The sequence below is a fragment of the Zootoca vivipara genome, chromosome Z2, assembly GCF_965207765.1.
Source record: "Zootoca vivipara chromosome Z2, rZooViv2.hap1.1, whole genome shotgun sequence".
NCBI classification, from domain to species: domain Eukaryota; kingdom Metazoa; phylum Chordata; class Lepidosauria; order Squamata; family Lacertidae; genus Zootoca; species Zootoca vivipara.
In genome coordinates, this window is record NC_142585.1 from 25,263,840 (window position 1) to 25,287,220 (window position 23,381).

At 43.3% G+C, this 23,381-nt stretch overlaps 1 protein-coding gene across 2 annotated transcripts in view; it reads left to right on the forward strand.

Annotated features, from left to right (window-relative positions):
- The window catches only part of COL4A5 (collagen type IV alpha 5 chain), a 131,777-nt gene that overhangs the window by 281 nt on the left and 108,115 nt on the right, over positions 1-23,381 (forward strand). The window lies entirely within an intron of this gene.

A 23,381-nucleotide genomic window follows, 5' to 3' on the forward strand; every position in this document is an offset into this window, starting at 1 on the left:
CTTGGTAACTGAAATCCTCTGGCGTGGGCACTCCGCTGTAGGTCTTTTTTTTAATGTAAAAAGCCTCGGTTTCAAAATAGGGCGACCTTGATTGTTGTTGCTTTGGAAGTGGCCATGTGTTTCAGGGGCCGGATGACCGAGCGGGTGGGTGGGGGGACCTTGGGAATGACCCTGTGCGCTACCTTCGTAATCCCCGGGTGTGGGGGAACTCTTATCTCTCGCCCCTGCCTCACTTCCCGGCCGCGGAAAAGGGGGAGGGCGAGCGGGGACCCACGTTGCCTTCAAGGCAACTTCTGAATTTCTTTCATTAATTAGCTGAGCCTTGCATTGCTTTTCCTGCAGATGGGCGAAACTTTGCAGCCGCTTAAAAACCTGTTGCGAGTGGAGCACGAAACTTATTATTATCATTACTATTATTATTATTGGACAGCTTTGTTTTTGGGGGGAGAATATCCAAGGAGCTGATTAGGGTAGGGGGGCTGCTGCTGTTTTCCTTCCGGCTCAAGTGCCTCTCCTTCAGGTGGCTGCAGCGTGGTTTTCTTATCTCGCCCCCTCCTCTTCCACCGCAGCTCTCGCCCTCTTCACGGGGAATGTCTTTATCAAACAAAGGCATGTATAGTTTTGTCTAGCTCCCTTGAGGTTGATTTGTGGCTGCCCTCACGAAGTGCTTTCCCCCTTTCCCGCCGCCCCGCTTTTAAAGTAATGTATGTAAAAGTGAATTGGTGAGTTGGAGGGACTCCATGCAGAGGAACCCCCCCCCCAATGCTGCTGTGTGTCTAGCTCCATTTGTGAGGTTTTAGCGCAAAGAAGAAATTAGTTCAGCTTCACTCAGAACTCCTGAGTGCTTCCATCACTGTCTGGATGTGGAGAGGATCATCTCTCTTTCCCCCGGGGCCTCAGGGTGTGAGACACTCCTGAAGAGCAGCGGCTAAGGCTTCCCACTTGTCTTTCCAGAGGATGCTTCTGCTAACCAAGTTGAGGGAGTGTGGTGTGTCCTACTGGGTTTTGGAAATATGTTAGAACAAGTGTGTGTGTGTGTGATGCTTAGAGCAAAATATGATTTTAATACCTATTTAATGCTTCATCAGTTACTTCTTGCTTTTTATATAGTATTCTTTCATTTGCAGCCATGAGGGTTGGGGAGGGGGTAATTTTTTTTACTGAAGCACTGCTTAAGCATCCACAGAATCTTTGGTGAGGGAGGAGGATGGGGAGAAAACCAATGGGTAGCACCTGTGGCTCCACTCTTGGCTGCCCCACCAGGTCCCCAGCAGCCGGCACTGAGTTGCAACATGCGGTGCTCAGGTTTGCTGTTAATGCCCATTTTACAGATGGGGAATGCTGAAGCCGAAACATAGGGCCCAAGACTGCACACTTGGGTTTGTGGCAGAGGTAGGACTTGAGCCCAGGCTTTCCAGCACATGGTGGTTCGCTTCCTCAGTCTGGGGGGCTAAAATGTATACCTTATGTTACATCAAAAATATTGTGCAAATTGTTTCTTAGTACCATTGCAGGATAGGAAGAGCTTTTTCAACTGAGCTAGAGTGTTGATCCGTCTAGCTCAGCAGTGGCGCTTCCTGGTCTTGGACCGAAGTACTGTATGTCTTTCCAAGTGCTGCTTGGAATTTGAATCTGGGACCTGCATGCTGCCCCTGCCCTTGCAAGACTAGGGCTCTGCTCTCTGGCTCTGTTCCTCTGAAAGAGAAACCGTAAAAGCATCATCTTGCCTGAAGGCTCCTCTCCTAATAACAAAATTATTTCCACTGTTACTGAAAGTAGCAAACTCTTTGAAAAGCTGGAAGGGTTCTCTGTGTTGTACATTTTTGTGAAGGGGGAGAAAGACTGTGTAATTTTTATTTCTTTCTGAGATTTTCTTCAGAGCCAGAAAAGATGGATAATAGTGGCAAGATGGTCAAAATAACATCCTGAAATGTTATTTTCAATTGACTAATAATATCTTTCTTTTAAAGAAATATATAAATATATCTAAATATACTGTCCACCAAGATAATAAAAATGATGGTGGACTAGAATGCATTATTGCATTTTGTGTATATTTTGAAATCACCTTTGGCTCAGCAACAGTGCCCTGAATTAATTTGTAGCTGTATTAGAATACTGTAATAGTGTATGTAATAAGGTGGGCCAGATGTTTATCTTGCAACATTCCCTCTATCCATTTTTTTTACATGGAAAGAACAAACATTGCTGAAGTTGATCTCATATTCCTGTTGGCCAATATATACTGTAATGTGCTCTTAGCTAAATCAGATTAGTTGCTCCTTTGGAGATTTCTCAGGTTCTTCACACTATGCTTATAGTTACAAATGTGTTTGGTCTTGTGGTTATAAAACCAGGGATGATAGTTACTGTAAAATCATTCACATTCTTACATTATATGAAAAGGCCCAAACATATGTTTGTAACTACTGTATAAGCATACTGTGATTGGTTGAATAGTGATGATAGAAGTAGAACTTGCTGGCAAACTGGCAGCTATTTGATATACGATATGATATAACATAATGATGAATGTGCCACTGTTGCGATTTTTTAAGTCCATCAACCATGCTTTGATGTTTCATGATTAAATTAACTAATGGCCAAAAATATAGTTCAGATTCAGACTATTGAGTAATTTTGGACCTTTATACATGTACTGTAGGGAGAGGCCCAGTTAAGAACTCACTGATGTCTCTGCAAAATGGGTATAATTTTAAAATTTGGTTAAACTTAAAAGTGCATGAGGAAGCCTGGGTGGCTAGTTGGCACTCCAGCAGTCTCTTTAAATTAGGTTTGCTATACCTTGGAAATTACAAATACTGTATAGCCTTTTGCGCCAACCAAGTTCTTGCTTGCAAGTAAATGGGATACAGTCCCAGCTTTGCAGCACCATTGTAGAGGTGTTTACGCAGGAATGAGTTCTTATTGATTTCAATGGAATTCAGTTTATTTAGGGTTGCAGCCTTGATTAACATATCCCACCTAACTGCATCGGGTTCTGAAAAACTATCAGATTTTAAGTAAAACTACTGAAGCAGTGCTTCTGCACATCTGATGAGTATCATAAACACATCAGTATGCTGAGATATTGTGCTGGGGGGAAATAAGCATTGCACTGTGGAAGTGAAATTAATAATTCAAGGAAGAGTCAGTAGTATAGCTGCCAGCAAACTTGCAACTTTTCTAGAAATTTCTTGCAATTACTGACTTGCCCTAATCTGAATCCATCCTTGTGACTCCTCTCCTGAACCTCTTGGAATGCTAACAGGGTTCTTTCGCAACATTCTTTTCTGCTGGGGACAGGTTTTCTTATTCCTTGCAGGTATCCAGATAAAGTTGCAAGTGACAATTCACCTAAATGCTAGGTGAAATGAAGTTGGCTGATCTATAAATTGATGTGTGTTTCTATGATAATTTAAAAAGTCCTGAGTTAACTGGATTCCGCAGCATTTTAAAATTTTGATTAATTTACAGTACTTTTTTTACCACCCATTAACAAGTTCTCTGGGTGGTGTGCCATAATTTTCAAAGCCATAGAGTATAGAAAATGCTAAATGGAGCATAACATCAGACACAAACTAAAAGAGCACCAGAATCAAGCTAGTAGTTACCAAGGTCTAAAAACACTTTAAAGGCCTGGGGAAATGAGGACGTCACCTGATGCCAAAAAGGCCACAGCATTGGTGCCAACCAAGCTTCTTGGGGAGGGCATTTCAAAACCAGGGTTGTCACCATTGCTAAATGCCTTTTTCTTAGTAACCACCAGCCTGAAATTATTTGGTAAGGGAACATGGAGAAGAGTCTCTGAAGATTGGTGCAAGCTTAGAACTGCAGAGGGGAGAAGAAGTCCTCCTAATGTTATTGGGACTCCAACTCCCACCGTCCTTGATCATTGGCTAAGTTGCCTGGGGCTGATGGGAGTTGTAGACCAAGAACATCTGGAGGGCCACATGTCCCCCACCCCTGTTTTAGAGATATAGCAGAAGGGTTGGAGGCAAGACCCCAACTTTTGTGAAAGGGGCATGGGCCAGGCAACTACAAATTTTTGTATTGGCCACTGAGGCTAATCAAAAGACTTCAGAGCCCTGTTTAAAATGCTCAGAATGTGTTTGCCATGCAATTCCAATCTAGGTGTTTTGGTGGTTCTCAGAGATCAGAACCCTGGGCCTTCATTTGGAGACCTGCTTCATAATAGTTACTGGAGATTTATGTGGCAGGCAAAACAGCTGGGTGACAACCAGTGTTGTGCAGTGGTTCACGTGACATACTAGAACGGGTCAGCAAGCTTTTCCCGTCCCTCAGACCTTGTCGGGGGCCGGACTATATTTTTTTTTGGGGGGGTGAACTAATTCCTATGCCCCACAAATAACCTAGAGATGCATTTTAAATAAAAGCACACATTCTACTTGTGTAAAAACGCCAGGCAGACCCCACAAATAACCCAGAGATGCATTTTAAATAAAAGCACACATTCTACTCATGTAAAAACATGCTGATTCCTGGACCGTCTGCAGGCCGGATTGAGAAGGCGATTGGGCCGCATCCATCCCCTGGGCCTTAGGTTGCCTACCCCTGTACTAGAACCTGGGAGACCAGGGTTCAAATCCCCACTCAGCCATGAAACTCACTAGTTGTAACAGTCACTGCCTCAGCCTAACCTACCTAACCAAGATGATCCAGGGTCTGGAAACTTCAAATATCTCAAGGGCTGTTCTCATGGAAGATGGCACACTAGCTTGTTTTCTGTTCCAAAGGGTGGGACCTGAACCAATGGATTCAAAGAAGATTCCCACTAAACATCAGGAAGAACTTCTAATGGTAAGAGCTGTTAGACAGTGGACAGATACTCTCAGAAGGTGGTGGACTCTCCTACCTTGGAGGTTTTTAAGCATAGTTTGGGTGACCATCTATCATGGATGCTTTAGTTGAGATTCCTGCATTGTAAGGGTTTGGACTAGTTGACCCTCAGGGGTCCTTCCAGCTCTACAATTCCATGATTCTGCCTTACTGGGTTATGAGGATAAATAGGAGCAGGGAGTACACCTCCCATAATCTTCTAATATGATAATGCATTGCTGCAAATATGTGCACTGACACATACCAGTTAATATAAAAAGAAATCTCCGTTTTGGATACAAAAAGATTAGGGGGGAATCAATATAAATTTATGAGTTTATAGTAACCGTCAAGTAAAAGCTAAATAAAATATTGCTTCTTGTGCTGACTCCTATAACAGGAAATAGTTAGAACAGAGGAGGCCTCATCTTGTGCTTCAGATAACAAAACATCTGTAGTTGACACTGCAAGACACTTAAATATTTAGGCATGAGTAGCTTTGGGTGCTGGAATGAGTGCTAGGGTGGAAAAGGTTCAACAGAAAGGGTGCTAGGGCAATGTAGTTGTCAAGGGGGTGGCATGTAACTTAGGTCACACCATGCATTTAAAAGCATATGGCCTATCCCAAAGAATCATGGCCACTATACTTTACCTCTCACAGAGTTACAATTCCCAGCACCCTTAAGAAACTACAGTTCCCAGGATTCATTGAGGTAAGTCATGTCATAGCTGCCAAGTTATCCCTTTTTTACAGGGATTTTCCCTTACGCTGAATAGGCTTCCTCGCGAGAAAAGGGAAAACTTGGCAGCTATGGTCATGTGCTTTAAATAGATGGCATTCGTGTGATTGCCACAGGTGAGGTTAATATCCAACCTGAGGGAAGCTTTTTTTCTTTTACACAGCCATCACTAAATCTTTTGTAACTTCAGGCTTGTTCTGAGATGCAGCCTCTGCCTAAACAAACAAGAAATTCCAACTCAGTTCCAGCCACAGGCTTTGGCAGACAGTCTTGGGTCACTGATGGGTCACTCTAGTTCCCCACCACCACCAAAGAACCCTTGAAAGCTCCAGCCAATAAAAGAAAAAGGACATTCTCAGTGTTCACTTGACTAGTTTGGACATCTTTGTACAGTACCTCAGTAGTGTGGAAGCAGCTTTCTTATTCATTTGTTTAAAATAATACCTCCATCAGTTGCTGGGAACAGCAGGTGTCCAATTTGCAGGCTTCCCCCAGGCACCTGACTGGCCACTGTGAGAACAGGATGCTGCAGGAGATAGGCCAGGCGATCCTCTTATGATCTTGATTTTATTTATTTATTTATTTTAAAAAACAAACAAATGGCAACTTGCATTAAAAATAGACCCTCCCTTCATTTCACTTTGTTCATAGTAGCTTGGTTAGTCTTGTGTAAGATTGACCCACAACCAAGGGACAGATTTAAAAATAACAAAAAACTATATATATATTTCCCAGGGATTAATATTTGATTAATTTTAAACACCAGTAGGACAGCCAACATCCAGGATTTCCTGGCACACATGGGATTTGTCTGCCGAAAATTTTCAGAATTTCCGAAAACTGGTAAAAAATGTCCAGGAAATCCTGGGTATATGGCAACCCATATTGTAAGTGTTGATTTTTATTTATTTATTGGTCAAATATCCTTAAAAATAGCTCAAGAACTTAACTCCCATTTTTTGTGTGAGGTTTTGTAAAAGAAAAAAAAAACTCAACAACTTGCCCCTCCCCCAAAAGGCTCAACAACTTTTTGTCCAGATTTTCACTTTTTGAAATATGACAACCCCAAACACCAGAGCATAATAAATTGTTGAAAGGCAACATGTTGTAACTCTGTATGTTGTTCCCTGTTTAAAAACTGGGTATACTTTCTAAGGAATATGGGGGTTGCTTACGTCTAAAATCCTGAATTTAAAAAGGGGGTTTATTTCTCTCACTTTCCAGCCCAGCCAGCAGTTGAAGAACAGAATTAATTTACAGAGAGAGGTCTTCTGGAACCTTCTAGACCAGCTGCTCTTTTCAACTCTTTCCTTTTCCGTCTACAACTCTTCCTCTTATTTACTTGAGCCATCTCTCTTAAACTTGGACTGTGAACCCACCATATATTTAAGACACATGTCTTCTCCCAAAGAATTCTGGGAACTGTAGTTTACCCTTCACAAAGTTACAATTAGTAGCACTCTTAACAAACAACAGTTTCCAACATTGTTTGGGGGAAGTCATGTGCTTTAAATGTGTGCATATGCACAGCCTTGCTCTCTCTGGTTGCAATTGCACCATATATTTTTAAAGCACTTTGATATAATTTCCCTCAATGAATATTGGGAGCTGCAGTTTGTTAAGGGCTCCAATTCCCTCTCGCAGTGCTACAGTTCCTAGGGTTCCATGTGAAGAGGGATTGATTATTAAACTACTCAGAACTGTAACTCTGTGAGGGGAATAGGTGAGTCACCTAATAACAAATCTCAGCATGCTTAACAAACCACAGCTCCCAGAAATCTTTTGGAGGAGCCATGACCTTTTAAAGTGGTGTGGTGATGCTTTGAATGTATAGTGCGGACGTGGCCTAAGTCTCTCCTGCTGGTAACAGTTTCTGGCCAATAGCATGCAGCCACCTCTCCTGTTTTTCTCTTTCTCAAGGACCAACAGATGTTCTGCTTTGGAGTGACCCTCAAAACACCACTCAGATTAGTCCCTTCTAATGCACTTGATTCACTTTCAATACAGATAACCTTTAAAAGCTTTCCCCTGCTTGGCAACCAAGGCTTTTGCTATGAGGCAAGCACCCACTCATTCTGACCTTTGAAAAGGCCTGGGACTTAATTGGATAGCTTTTTATCTTTTGTTCTGTTTCATGATGACGCATTTTAATGTGCGGCCTTCATCAACCTGATGCTCTCCAGATGTTTTGGATCACAGCAACTTCCGCTGGCCCCAACCAGCAAAGCCACATTGGCTGAGTTTTCTTGGGGCTTGTAGTCCAGGGTGGCCTACTGGGCCAGATCCTCCACTCACTCACTCCCACTATGGGCTGATAGGTGGGAGGGACCTGGTGGGACAGTCACCTGGTGCTATCACAGAGTCAGGTGACTGGCACCTGGCAAAATGCAGCAATTTGTGCAGTGCTTCCAAAAATGCCCAACTACGAGCTAGTATTTGTTCGGCAGTCATTGGGCAAGGAGCTTTGCAAGCCTTATGCTTGGCACTTCTCACTACTAAATCCTGAGCTCCTTTGGGAGGAATAGTGGGATATAAATTTAATAAAGAAATAAGAGCTTTGCAGTCACTGTATGCAACACTTCCCAAACACTAAGCACAGGGCTTTCAAAGTGCTTTGGTGGTGCTTCCTAAGCACCCAACCATCAGCTTGATGTTGGGCACTTGGGAAGCACTGCACAAGGGCTTTGCTGGCACTATCAGCCAAGCCTTGCCTGTACCTGCCTCACATCTGATGTCCTATATGATGTTGGGTGTGGAATGGCCAAACAGCCTGGTGGGCCAAATAAGGAAGCCTCACAGGTCAAGTTTGGCCCATGGGCTGAAGATTCCCAACCCCTGTCTAGTCCAAAACATCTGGAGGGCACCAGGTTAGCAAAGGCTGCTATAAATTTCATTTTACATTAAATAATATATGGTATCTCCAGTCACCCATCTGGGATGGAGAAGCACAAGTTGGATAAGGAATAGCTTCTGAGGCTCTTCATATGATTCTGATCTCATAAAGTAGAACGGGAAGAACCCAGTAATGAGGTGGCTCCTATGCTGGCAGAATATGGATATAAGGGGGCCTTTTTCCAGGACTGTGGAAGTGGGAAGGAATGCATGGAGAGGACCAAGGCAGGAAATAATGCATTGGCCATGTGAAATTCTCCTTGCAGTGCAACAGCTGTTGGAGAAGGGTAACACTGGGATGCTCATAAGAAATCGGAGGGTGTTATATGAACATAAAGGGAGAAGCTTATGCTGTTTCTTGCTATGTGCACATTTACCTTGGGCAGCTTGCACATCCCTTCTGCCCCTTTAATAGCAGTGATAAGGAGTTTGGGGTCTCCCTTTTAAAAGGGTTTTGAAGTGATGGGGAGCTGAACTTCGTTAATAAGTGAAGGTTTCTAGTCTCTGACTGGGCAACCTTTTTCCTTGTGGGGACAGTTGTCTAGGGGTTGCACACATGTGGTGGATGGCACCATAGACAAAAAGGAGGCTTTTGCGAATGTGCGCACCTGTATCTCCATCCTCTTTCCAGGTGTGCAAGAGACATTATCCCAGTTCAAGAACATGTTCCAGCCAGGCAAAAGTGGCCAAGAATAATGTGAACCCTAAGGGTGTGTGTAATGTGGGGAGAGAGTAGCATTTGCCCCATCTCTGGGCCTGAGGGTTCTCCATTTCTGTTCCTAACAGCTGTGAGAGGGGAGGGGGGCACGCAGAGCCCATGTTTCCAAAGGCTGTGCACGTAGCAGACAACTATGATACCCTGTTACATCAGATGCAGCCCATAATCTCCCTAAGTTTGAAATTTAGCTTAAGTATTTTTTTGAACTGGAGAGGAATGTGCTGACTATGCCTATGGACCTGAAACTAGTGTCATATTAGAACATGGGAAGATGCCTTACACTGACTCAGTCCATTGCTTCATCTAGCTCAGTGTTGTCTACACTGACTGGCAGTGGCTCTCCAGGGTTTCAGACAGGTTCCCCCCCCCCAGCCCTACCTAGTGATGCTGGGGATTGAACCCAAAACCTTCGGGAGCAGCAAGGATGCTCTGCTACAAGCTACGGCCCTTCCCAAAGAGGAGGGGTGTGCATGGGTCCATTTTAGAGTTTGATTATTCCAGCATTGGAGGCCTGTGTCTCTGACCTCTTCTCCACCCCCAACCCAATATTCTCTGCTTGCACTGTGTCCCCGTTTCTCAGCTCTCCAAGTTTAATCAGTTAATTTACAGACTGCTACAAGCTATCTCTCAACATAACCACATAAAAACAATATGAATAAAACTATTACAGGTTAAAAATAAATAAATCGGGTCAAACAGAGTGAGATATTTAAATGCCAACTGGAATTGAAACACCATGAATTCCTCTAAAGGTTGGAGGGGACAAGTATGTTCAAGCATGAGGTGTAAATATAAGTCTGAAAGCAACCTGCTAGTGAATAATGTAAAGGCACCCAGATTCCTGAGTCTTCAGAGCAAAATGTATGGCTTTTCTCTAGTGATCTAGGTCTGCTCAGTTTGGAGGTGCTACCAACGAGTTGCCCAGATAGGGAGATGTGAGACAGTAGTGGCAAAAATGGGAAATTTGGAAAGGAATGCATATTGCATCCTCCTCCAAGAGAAAAATCTGGAAGCTCCCTCCATTGAAACTGCATTCACAAGGTAAAAACTGAGGCAGAGCTGTCAGGAGGCAAAGGCACCATTTTCCTGAAGCAGAAATGGAGAACCTGTGGCCTTCCAGTGTGCTGCTGAACTCCCATCAACTCCAGCCAGCAGGACCAATGGTCAAGGGTGGTGAAAGTCATAGTCCCTCCAGATATTGCTAGACTATGTCCCCCATCGCTGATTGACATTTTGATTGGGTCAGTACCTGGTGTCAAAGCAAGAAGTTTAATATCTTAACTGAATTCTCTAAAAGGAAAGGGGAAGAAAAGGCAAGCAAGGCAAATTAGGCAACTCTTTAAAAAGCTGCTCCTATTTCTAAACTTAGATGCACATCTCAGTGTACTTGAAATCTCTGAGAAGTTTACATTTGTGGCCAAGACCAACACTTGGAAAAGCTTGCTGGTCTTAAAAACAGTTCTACTGGTCTGCCAAATGGGCGGCTTGTTCTAGGCCAAGAAGGTCGTGAGAGATGAGAAGAAAGAATATAAAGTTTTCAACTATAGACTTTACCCTCCCACTTTAATTGGGAAGGAGGGAGCTGTAGGAGTTTTGTCTCTTGGGGGTGACTTTCCAGTTTATTCCCTTGGCATACTGCAGGCTTGTGCTTTGCTTGGTTTTTTAAGGCCCCCTTTTCTCAAGATAGAAACTGATGTAAAATTGTGCCAGCTTTGAGTAGAAGAAATATTTGCATTTCTCCCAAGTTTGTTAAAAACAATTTAAAACAATTTCTTTGTGGTCTAGAGGACATTATCTTGGCACACGTCTAGCCACAGATAGTGATATAGCTATTTTCTACTCCCCAAGGCTCATGGGGAGTACACGTGTATGGAGTTACAAAACACATCAAGGCAGATGGAACAATTTAAAGCTTCAGGTGTGCGCATACAAGCTATCAGACTTCTCATTGGTGGTTTCTCCAGATACTGCAGATGTCCAGCATTTGTTCAGTTCTGCCTTTACCTTTACCTTTTTGTTTACATTATGTTTGGCACAATTAAAATTCACTTCCCTGATTTTGTTGGACTACAATTCCCATCATTCCTGACCGTGTGTCTGGACTTGATAGGGTTTGGAGTCCCGCAATATCTAGAGGGTACCACATTGGCTGGGGGACCCAGGTGGCGCTGTGGTTAAACCACTGAGCCTAGGGCTTGCTGACCAGAAGGTCGGCGGTTCGAATCCCTGTGACGGGGTGAGCTCCCGTTGCTTGGTCCCAGCTCCTGCCAACCTAGCAGTTCGAAAGCATGTCAAAATGCAAGTAGATAAATAGGAACCGCTACAGCGGGAAGGTAAACGGCGTTTCCATGTGCTGCTCTGGTTTGCCAGAAGCGGCTTTGTCATGCTGGCCACATGACCTGGAAGAAGCTATACGCTGGCTCCCTCGGCCAATAATGTGAGATGAGCGCGCAACCCCAGAGTCGGTCACGACTGGACCTAATGGTCAGGGGTCCCTTTACCTTTACCTTTACCACATTGGCTATCCCTGCCCTGCTGGATGCTGCTGCAGAGGCTACAATAAACCTAGCCAGAGATGCTTTGCTGCTTCTCCTTTCTTTATTTTGGTCTGTTGGGACGTAGGTAGCAGGGAGGTCCTGTATCAGGATGGGATAAGCTTCAATGTTGGGAATTCATTTTCATCATCATCACAAGTCATTGTCCACACTTCACCTCAAGAGCCTAGGGTGAGTTATATGACAATTAAAACACAATATTAAAAACAGTTTAAAAGAACTTATGATTTTGGAAAAAAGGTGGATCCTAAATATATGCATCACAAGTGTCAAAAGCTTAGGCTTCTACTAGGCCCACATCCCTGCAGGGGGTCTTATTTATCTATCTACTAGCTGGCCTGGCCACACATTGCTGTGGCTCAGTCTGTTAAATGGATCCTAAGAGTCCCCCTTCAGACTCCCCTCACCTTCAGAGTCCCCCTTCATTTTGTTGAAATATTTTATGTGTGTTCTGTTTACACAGGGTCATCCCTGTGACTCCCCATCCCCTCCTCCCCCCACCCTGGGTCATCCCTGTGGTTGTACTCACCCTGTCCCGACCCATGAGGTATGCCTCCCCCTACTCTCGGCTTATCCCTGTGGTTGGGCATACCCTGACACAACCCATGACCTATCCCATCCCCTCCCCTCCCCCCCATCCCCACACCCAGGTGAGCCCCCACCTCCACTCGGCCCAGTCTGGAAAGCCAAGCTGAGATGTTGTGGAGAGGGAAGCTTTCCTAGGTGCCGTACCAGTGTAGCCGTCGCTAGAGGTTGCTGTTTTGCAACATCTCCTGTGCTCCCAGCATGCACTTGAGGGTGATATGTGAGTTCTGGAAAATGGGGTTTGGGTTTTTTTATGTAGCACAGATGTGACATCTGTCTACACAACCTGTACATGGTCACTCTCATATTCGTTTTGGACGTTGTGTCAAAATTTGAACGTAATCGGTAAAGCAGTCTCAGAGAAAAGTGGACACCCACCCATATGCCCAGTTTATATATATATATATCCTTCATCTGAGTATTACAGGGAGGTTTAGCAGTCCTCAAAGACAGCCCTCTCCAACCAGAGAAGGCTTTTGTTTCTAAGGTCTGCTTCTCTTGATCTTACCAGGAATCCTGGTGGTAGTTTATATCCCTACACAGCTCTGAGGTCAAAGGGCAAAGGTAGCCAACATGCTGCTCTCCAGCTGTTGTGGAACTACAACTCCCATCATCCTTGACTGTTGATCTTGTTGGTTGGGAAAGATGAGAGTTTTAATCCAGCAACATCTGGGGGTACCACATTGGCTACCATTGGCAGTATGCTCTGGCTGCCGGCTAGTCACCACAGGCCATTCAGCAGCATTCTATGCCAGTTATTCTTTCTGAACTTTCAAGGGCAGCCCTTGAAAGTTGGGTGCCAAGATGTACACATGCCTCACATTGGCACTTCCCAACATCAGAGATTGATTAGGTAAGGCTTGAATACTGGAAGCCAACAGTGCAGTTTTCAACAAATCCCAATAACCTTAAATGCAATATTTGTATGGAAGGGATAACCATCTTGTCAGTATTGTACAGTACAGGATAGACATTGATATCAATGTAGACCGGTGATATTGGCCACAAACTCTTGAACTGATGCATAGCAACTTGTTTTAAAAGGTGTAACCGTAAAACTAGTGATATAGTAGAAATGGGACACATTATTCCTCTGAGAGAGTACAGTTCCTCTAGTCCTGCTTGGGCTTCCCGTTGCCATGGGGTTGGCAACTATGAGAAGAGGATGCTGGACAGGCTCTTCTTCCATGAAGGAGCACAGTTCTGGGACTTTTTTTTTCAGAGCAGGAATGATTATGTCAGCTGGAGCTCCAGAGCAGCTGATGACACTCTCTGCTGTGGCAAGTGAATGAGGGAATAATGAGTCTTTCAAGTTTGTGACAGATTAACATAGAGGAAAACAGAGCCTTCTGGGCAGGAACTCTTAAAAAAAAAGCCGTGTGTAGGATACTCAGGTGTTCTACCATATACCATAATAGTAGTGACTATGGTAACAGTCATCATCAGGAGTTAATTCCGCCATTAGCATAGGTTTTCTGTAGGATGAACATTGGATTTCCTTTCCCTGTAGCCACAGAGTTAGAACTCCTATGACATCATTTCAAAGCCGCACCTATTATAACCCGGCATAGCAGCTTTTCTTGTTCCCAGCAAAGCAAGTTAAGCTGTCCTCAGGTGATGCAAAACTGAAGCTTCTGCCAAAGCAATAATAGTGTCATTCTTTCTCCCTCCCCGAGGAATGCTTTTTGCAAGCGAGATAATTAGCTAAAATTTTGGATGAAATGCCATGTTAGGCCAAGAGGTTTTCCTTAAAATCTTCCTAGTACTGAAAACTTAATTTTGAATAGCTTTTCTTGATGCATGGCCCCAAAGTGCCACAATCACTAAGGTTCTTCTGAAATTAAATTAAATTAAATTAAATTAAATTAAATTAAAAGACAGAGAAAGCATCCCTAGGATAGATTCTTACTGAGGATCTTCCTCTTTCAACAGTACCTTTAAGTGGAGCTCTTAATCTCAGCCTGTATCTGAATTGGAATTGGTTTTGGAGACTGTTTGCTGTATTGTTTTAGCACTTTATGTGTTTGCTACCCTGGGAAAAAAGGGCTAGAAATATCAAAAAAGTAATAAGCAGATAAGTAGCAAAGAACTGTTGCATATTGAACCATGAAATGTAGAAGGATGCTAACTCAACCATTTACCAGTAAGATCCAATCATGTGCTCTCTGCATGCAGAATAGAAACTTGGAAGCTGTTGCAGGAAGTCTTACCTATGAGGGAGAAATGGATTTGAATATCAAGTTTGGTAACTAAGTTCAAGCAGAACAGCTGAAGGATGATCTGTGTGCTATAGTGTCACTGGGAGCAGTGAAATGTGGGTTCAAATCTTTGAAACTCACTGTACTTTTGAGTCAGTGGCACCTTTTCTCTCACAGTCTAACCCACTTCACAATATGGCTATGATGAATGAATGTTTATTATTACAGCTTGGCATAGAATATAGCTGTGATGTTGAGTCCCAGCATGGTATAGTGGTTAGTATGTTGGACTATAGGGACCCAGGTGGCGCTGTGGGTTAAATCACAGAGTCTAGGGCTTGCTGATCAGAAGGTCGGCGGTTCGAATCCCTGCAACGGGGTGAGCTCCCGTTGCTCGGTCCCAGCTCCTGCCCACCTAGCAGTTCGAAAGCACATCAACGTGCAAGTAGATAAATAGGGACCGCTCCGGCGGGAAGGTAAACGGCGTTTCCGTGTGCTGCTCTGGTTCGCCAGAAGCAGCTTTGTCATGCTGGCCACATGACCCGGAAGCTGTCTGCGGACGAACGCCGGCTCCCTCGGCCTATAGAGCGAGATGAGCGCCGCAACCCCAGAGTCTGACACGACTGGACCTGATGGTCAGGGGCCCCTTTGCCTTTACCTTTATGTTGGACTGGGGCCTGGGAAACCAGGATTCAAATCCCCACTTGGCCATGGAGCTCACTGGATGACTTCAGGTTGGTCACTACTTCTTAGCTTAGCGTACCTCACAGGATTGATTTTTTAAAATTTTATTTACAGTATTTTATTGAATTTGTATACTGCTCCATACCCAGAGGTCTTAGGGCGGTTCACAGAACAAAATCAAAATACAAAACCACAATATATATAATCAACATAAAAACAATAAGCCCCCCCAAAAAACCCCCACACATTTTAAAAGGGCATAGGATGTTAATCAAATCAACCAAAGGCCTGATTAAAAAGGAACATTTTTGCCTGGTGCCTAAAGGTGTATAATGAAGGCACCAAGCAAACTTCCCTGGGGAGAGCATTCCACAGACGGGGAGCTACTGCAGAGAAGGCCCGTTCTCATGTTGGCCCTCTCGAGGAGGAGGCACACGAAGAAGGGCCTCAGAAGATGAGCTCAGGGTCCGGGTAGGCGGTTGAGGTGTTGCGGTCCTGAGCCGTTTGAAGCTTTATAGGTCAAAACCAGCACTTTGAATTGGGCCAGGAAACTTAATTGGAAGCCAGTTCAGTTGGACCAGGATTGGCGTAATATGATCAAACCTGACTGCTTGCTGAATTCTGCACTAGCAGAAGCTTCCAAACCGTCTTCAGAGGCAGCTCTACGTATAACACATTGCAGTAATCTAACCTTGATGGGAATGGAATGAATGAATGAATGTGGAAAAGTGGAAGAGCTATGTATACTATATTGAGTTCAGGGTGGGTGGAATAAAATTTTATTGACTGAGCCATTGTTCCATTGCTGAACTTTATCTGAAAATATAAACAGAGAGAAGGTGTTAGAAGGCTTGTAGATATTCAGTGGTCCTCAAAGGAGCAAGGCATAATGTGTATCAACGTGTAGCATCTCTATAAATTGTAGCAAATGCAAAAGTTATATGTTTGTTGTTGTTTGTTTTTGTGTGTGTGTGTGTGTGTGTGTGTGAGAGAGAGAGAGAGAGAGAGAGAGAGAGAGAGAGAGAGAGAAGAATGATGATGCAGTGTTCCATCACATTTTTCTCCTGCTAGTTAGCATTGAGTTGAACATAGTAGCTTTCTTCTAGTACAGTCATACCTCGGGTTGCGAACACTGTGGGTTACGCGTTTTTGGGTTGCGCTCCGCTCTGAACCCGGAAGTACCGGAATGGGTTACTTCCGGGTGTCGGCGCTCACACATGCGCAGAAGTACAAAATGATGTCACGCGCGTGCGCAGACGTGGCACTGCAGGTTGCGAACTCTGCAGGTTGTGAATGTGCCTCCTACACAGATCATGTTTGCAACCCGAGGTATGACTGTACTGTATATATTTTAGAAAGGTGTTGGTTTGCTATGCATTTGGATGCCTCTTAAGATACTGTAACCAAATTTTGTGGTTCCTGAGATCAAGGAGCATGTTTTCATTTGTGTTTGGCTATAATTGGACACCATTTTGAATCAAGATGGCAGACTGAACCTTTCAAAACTGCACCAATTTTAACCACTTATCTCAGAACCGCACTGATTTTTGTGGGTTTCTTAGAATGGCTAGTTGGCAATAATTGCTTTGAGATGATCTGAAGTGATAAATGTGAGTCCTTCCTGTAATACTTTAAACCGTGATTGCTGCTTTGCGCATTGAAGATGCCACCATCTGATGTCCCAGTCCTTGACTGAGCAACACGTGTGCAGATTTGCCCTTAACCATTAGTATAGTTGCGACAAGATGGCAGGGTCAGGGAACCAGCTGTGTATCCTTTTTGGATGTCAATAAGCAAGAGATTATCATAATCTCTTCTGTCAATGTTGAAATGTGTGGCTTCTATTAAAAAACCTTCAGATAATGACGGCCAAATGTTTTCAAAGAGTTGATACAAATATAAAATGCCTTTTGTTTAAAAAATCAGGTTTTATGTCTTAAGTGAACCTTAATGAATTAAGCTAACTTTGGCTCTGGCAATGAGACTGAGTGCTGTTGACGTGTTTGGTCATGCCTGCAAAATGTAGTGGCTTGGAATGTTTTACAGTATATGTGAACTCTGAAATAAGCAGGCTTGAGATCCCCCCCTTTTTAATCACCACAATCTAGAGGAAAGTAGATTATTAAAACCAGAAACTTCTATCAAAGGCAAATGATAAACTGTCCTGGTTGCAAAGCAACCTTGGAGATAATGAAAAGAGCTGAATTAACTCAACTGCTTAGGAAGACATAGTTCTTATCTGAGTTTGCATGAGGTGTTTTGCAATGCATTCATCCAGTTTGTAAATTCATGAAGCTGTAGGTTTAGCAGTTGCCATCTATGATATAAGTAGTTTCATCTGGTAAAAATGCACACAAGTGCTGAAGTATAGTGTTCAAATCAAGAAGAGCAATAGTACCGCTCTATTGTGCCTTGGTCAGACCACACCTGGTGTACCGTGTCCAGTTCTGGGTGCCACAATTTAAGAAGGATATTGACAAGCTGGAACATGTGAAGAAGAGGGTGACCAAGATGATAAAGCGTTTGGAATACAGGAACGTAACTAAAACATCCATGACAGATGGCCATCCATCCTGTGTTTTAAAACCTTCAAGAAGATCATCACCTTCCAAGGGAGTCAATTCCACAGCTCTTACATGATCTTTACCCAGAATCTTCTTTCTCGTAACTTTGAATCCATTGGTTCAGGTCCTACCCTCTGGAGCAGGAGAAAATCTTGCTCCATCTTCCACATGACATCCCTTTAGAAATTTGTAGATGGCTAACACATCTCCTCTTAGTCTCCTCTTCTCCAGGTGTTATATACCCTTGATATTAGCCAAAAGGCCAAGGTTTCTCTTCTCTAAGCTAAACATACCCAATTCCTTCAAATGTTCCTCATAAGGCTTGGTTTCCAAACTCTTTATCTTCTTGGCCACCCTCCTCTGCACATATTCCAGCTTGTCAATATCCTTCCTAAACTGTGGTGCCCAGAATGGGACAAAGTACTCCAGATGGGGTCTGACCAAGACAGAATAGAGTGGTACCATAGCATCCTTTGATTTGGACACTATATGGCTGATGATGCAGCCTTAAATAGCATTAGGTTGTTTTTTTTTTTGCTATTTCATCATTCTGTTGACTCATGTAAAGCTTGTGGTCTACTAAGACCCCTAGATCCTTTTCACATGCAGGGTGGATTTGATTTAAATCAAACTGATTTAAATCATGATTTAAATCACGATTTAAATCACTAGTCAGTAAGGCTTGATTTAAATCATAGTCGATTTAAATCACATGAAAAACTTAAATACTGTCCACTCCAAACAATCAGAAAAATATTGTTTCTATTCTATTCACTGAATCGATTTAAATTATAAAAAAATCCGATTTTTTTTATTTTTTTAAAAAAATCATTGATTTTTATCCACCCTGTTCACATGTACTGCTGCAAGCCAGGTGTCCCACGTCTAATATTTGTGCAGCTGATAGAACCTTCAATTTCTCCCTATTGAAATTTATTTGGTTTGGTTTGGCCCTGTTCTCCAATCTGAAGGTCATTTTAAATCCCAGGTCTGTTTTCTGTGGCATTGCTACCCCTCCCAGTTTGGTATCATTAGCAAATTTGATGATCAACCCCTCAGTTCTTTCATCCAAGTCCTTTATAAAGACATTGAACAACAACACTCCCAGGACAGAACCCTGCTTGTCATTTTTTTCCCAGGATGAGAAGGAATCTAGTGAGCACTGTTTAGGTTTGGTTAGACAGCCAGCTACAAATCCACCTAATTGTTACCTCATCCAGCCCACATTTTACCAGCTTATCTATTACAATATAATGGGGGGCTTTTGTCAAATATCTTACTGAAATCAAGATACTCTATGTCCATAGCACTCCCCTGATCCACCACTTGTAAATCTATGAAAAAAAGAAATGAAATTCATCTGGCATCACTTGTTTTGAGAAACCCATGCTGGGTCTTAGTAATCACAGCATCCTTTTCTCACAGACCGACTGTTTATTTATCTGTTCTAGACCTTTCATGGTTTTGACATCAAGCTGACTGGCCAGTCTTATTTTTTTCACTTTTTGAATATTCTCAAAATTATAGACAGAGGCTCTGAGATTGCACCTGCAGTTTCCTTTAGTATCCTTGGATGCAGCTCATCAGCCCCTGGAGATGTGAAGTCATTTAAAGTACTGGTAGCTAGGTGATTCTTTACCTCCTCTTTTCATACCTGGGGCTGCAGCTCCCTCACTGCATTGTTTATTCTGTTATCACCAGGTTAGGCACTGCTTTCCTTTTGGGTGAAGACACACACAAAGTAGTTGTTGAACAGTTATAGCTTCTCTCTGTCACTCGATAGCATTCTCTGTTTTCAGAACACAGAGGACCTACTACTTGGTTGATCTTCCTCTTGCTTTGAACATAGCCAAATAATTATTTATAAATTATTTTTAACCTCTCTTGCAAGCCTAAGCTCATTCTAAGATTTGTCCTACCTGGTCTTCTCCCTGCTCCTGTTGGCTACTTGTGTATACTCTTCCTTTGTGATTTCCCCATTCTTCCGTTTCTTATACATGCCCTTCTTAAATCTCAGCTCATCTTTAAGCTGAAACCACACTGGTTTCTTTAAATGCCTCCCACTTTTCTTGTTAGAATTGACTGCTTTGGTGCCTTCAATATTTCACCTTTAATATTGTCTTGGACTCCCTTCTTTTGGAGCATGTCTGATCATGGAATCTCAACCATTAGTCCCTTAAAAGCTTTTTGAAATCAGCCTTCTTAAAGTCCAGAGTGCCTGTCTCACTCCACTCCACTTTCCCTTGCCATTGTATAATGAAACCCACAGCATATTAGAAATATTATTGTACTTTTCTTTTTGCTGCATGTATTTATATGCATTGCATAAAGGTAAAGGTAAAGGGACCCCTGACTATTAGGTCCAGTTGTGACCGACTCTGGGGTTGCGGCGCTCATCTCACGTTACTGGTTGAGGGAGCCGGCGTACAGCTTCCAGGTCATGTGGCCAGCATAACAAAGCCACTTCTGGCGAACCAGAGCAGCACATGGAAATGCCATTTACCTTCCCGCTGTAGCGGTCCCTATTTATCTACTTGCACTTTGATGTGCTTTCGAACTGCTGGGTTGGCAGGAGCAGGGACCGAGCCACAGGAGCTCATCCCGTCGCGGGGATTCGAACCGCCAACCTTCTGATCGGCAAGCCCTAGGCTCTGTGGTTTAACCCAAAGTGCCACCCGCGTCCATACATGTTGATAATTACTGTATTTTCTTCTTCTCAGATAAAAGGAAAGATAGTACTGTACTGTATTCACCAAGGCTTTTATGCAATGTAACACTTAAGTACATTGCTCCATTAGTTCAAGGATTTCTGTTTGTTCAACACAATTCCTCCTCCTCCTCCTCCTCCTCCTCCTCCTCCTCCTCCTCCTCCTCCTCCTCCTCCTCAACCCCTACATCTGTTCTGGGGGTTCTCCAACCCTCTGAAGCAGACTTAAGGGGGATACAGGGCACAACGTTCCACAGTGTAGTTGTAAATCCTTGCAATAATGGAATGGTTGTGTTGGATCACACCATAATTATCTTAACATTTACCCTGGCTGATTGTTAGGAAGACTGGAAATGAACATTTGTCACCACTAATACTTTATCTGTTTAATTTCTTTTAAAAATGGCTGATTTTCCTTGTTTTAAGTGACTTCAGCAGCTTGAAAATGTCCACCAAGAACTCTGGAGAAACTCTAGGAGCTTAAGTTCTCACATCCTTGCATCTTCCAGAGATTGAAAAGGATGTGGTCTCTAAATGGATTTTGGGAGACATTCTGAGAGTTGCAAACTATCCTGAAATGGAAACTTCTCTTTCCACTACTGAACAAGTGATATGGAAGACTTAACTGAATTGTTATGGCAGCTTCCACAGTCCCTTATGTTACCTAACCTTCCCTAAGCTGGAGAATATTCTTTTAATGTCCTAAGACTGATTCATTCAAGCACAAATGATAAAGATTTTGGGTTTTGGTTGAGACAGATTAAGTTTTGATGCTAGACCTTCCAGAGGTTCTAGGCCTCTGGAAATGGCATGTGCGTAGTGATCCGTATGCTCCCCAGAGACTGCAACCCATTATTTACAGTATTTCAATTATGAATCACTTTCCACGAGGCATGCTGAAGTGATTTGCAATGTTATGGAAGCCTGTGTAAAAACAAACAAAACAAGAATATATGTTTTGTTCATGAGCAGCACATGCATAAAATAATTCAAATCTAATACAAAATGGAATGAAGATCTCCATTTAGAAGGCTCACAACCATGGCAGCTGCAGTGATTAAAATGTAGAAGTGTTTTCAAACCTAAACTACAGAATGATTCATTTTTTTCCCCCTGAGACCCTGTTGGATTTGGTGTCTTCCCTGTGCTACCAAACTTTGCCTCTGTCCTTAACATTTTGTACTGTATTTAAACAAATGTTTTTATCTCATCACTTCATCTATTAAGGTAGCTCAAAGCTATGTTTTCAAAGCATAATGCTAATCTGCTATGTGACCCATCTTGTACTCTCTTGGAAATACCCTTGCTTGATTTGGCAGGTGTTGGTGTGCAAATATTGTGTGTGATTCTTGTGCCAAACTGAATTTGATTTAGGAGCTGAATATTTTTTGCAGAAACAGAAAGAATTGTTGTAGGGACATGCAGCTGAGTCTTTTTTAAATCTGTTCAGTTGCACACATTGAAAATGCCATTCAGATGTTATGGTAAACCATAGCTTGCACTAACCACAGTTTATTATCAAGGTCATGGTTTTAACTTCCAAACAAACAATAGGCAAATGACTGGATCAGGGTGCTCAACTGTGCAGATTTATACTTTCACTTCAAGAGCTTTCCAAACCATAGTCTGCACAAACCATTACTTGAAAGGCTCCTTCAAAACAGGAGGTTTTTTTTTACATTAATAATAATAATAATCTGGATTGCTGCCTGCTCACAAATAATGGTTTGTCAGTTGAGCTATAGACAGTTGACTTGAGCCCATCTATGAATTCAGGGAGAAAAATATATGTGCAAGAGTTGTCATTGCATTAGTGCTCAATTCTGTATGAAGAGTAGGGGATCCATTAATGACCCCCACAAGCCCCGCACTCACCTCCTGCCAATGTTGTCCAAATCAAGAGTCTTCTACCATGTTTCCCATATTTTAAGACACCGTCTTATATTTATTTTACTCAAGAAAATAAGCCTATGGCTTACTTTCGGGGGTGTATTTTTTTTTATTACTGTAAGTACCTCCTTACCGTAGCCAGCGTTGTTGCTGCTGGGTCCCGCTGGTTCAGAGCTCGGGGCGCGAAGCAAGCCTCCTCCTCCTCCTGCCGCGTAGCTGCTGCTGGATCCCAGAGGCAGCCTGCCGGGTCAGTGCCCAGCAGCGCCGGTTTGAGGAGGCGGCCTGCCGGATCGAGGAGCCGGTCTGCAGAGGCAGCGCCTCCTCAATCCACCGCGGCGCTGCTGGGCGCCAACTCTGCAGACTGGCTCCTTGATCCGGCACTCCGTGTGGCACTGCTGGGCACCAACCCAGCAGGCCACCTCCTCGATCTGGCGTGGTGCTTCCATCTCCTCCTGCCGCTGCCGGCGTGCTGGGTCCCGCTGGCTGGCTGGGGCGCTCAGCGGTTTTGCTCCATGCGACGTGGATGTATGTCTTATTTTTGGGGTATGTCTTAATATTTCACAAATCCTTAAAAATCCTGCTACGGCTTATTTTACGACTATGTCTTGAAATAGGGGAAACACGGTAGAAACATTAGGTAAGGGGATTTTCCTTGTAACTTGAACAGAGCAGTATATCAAGCAGGAACAAGTTTTCCATTTGATTTAGACAGATGTTCCCAGAAAGAACTAATTTCACCTTAGTGTGACAACTTAAGCATGTGGTACCAAGTTTCTGAGGAGAGATTCCACTACTAGGCAGTCATCCACTATGTTGCTGTGTGTCTTTACGTGGGAAACGAGTAAGAAACCTCTCCTTGCAGGGTTGGGCAGTACAGGGTGTAAGGCTTTTACTGACAGTGATGGGTAATATACTGCTTTTCTGATGCTATGTGTTTTGGTGCCACAGGCATTAAAAATAACAAAACTTTATGGAAATGTCTGAATTCCTACAAGGGGCCCAGAGCCAC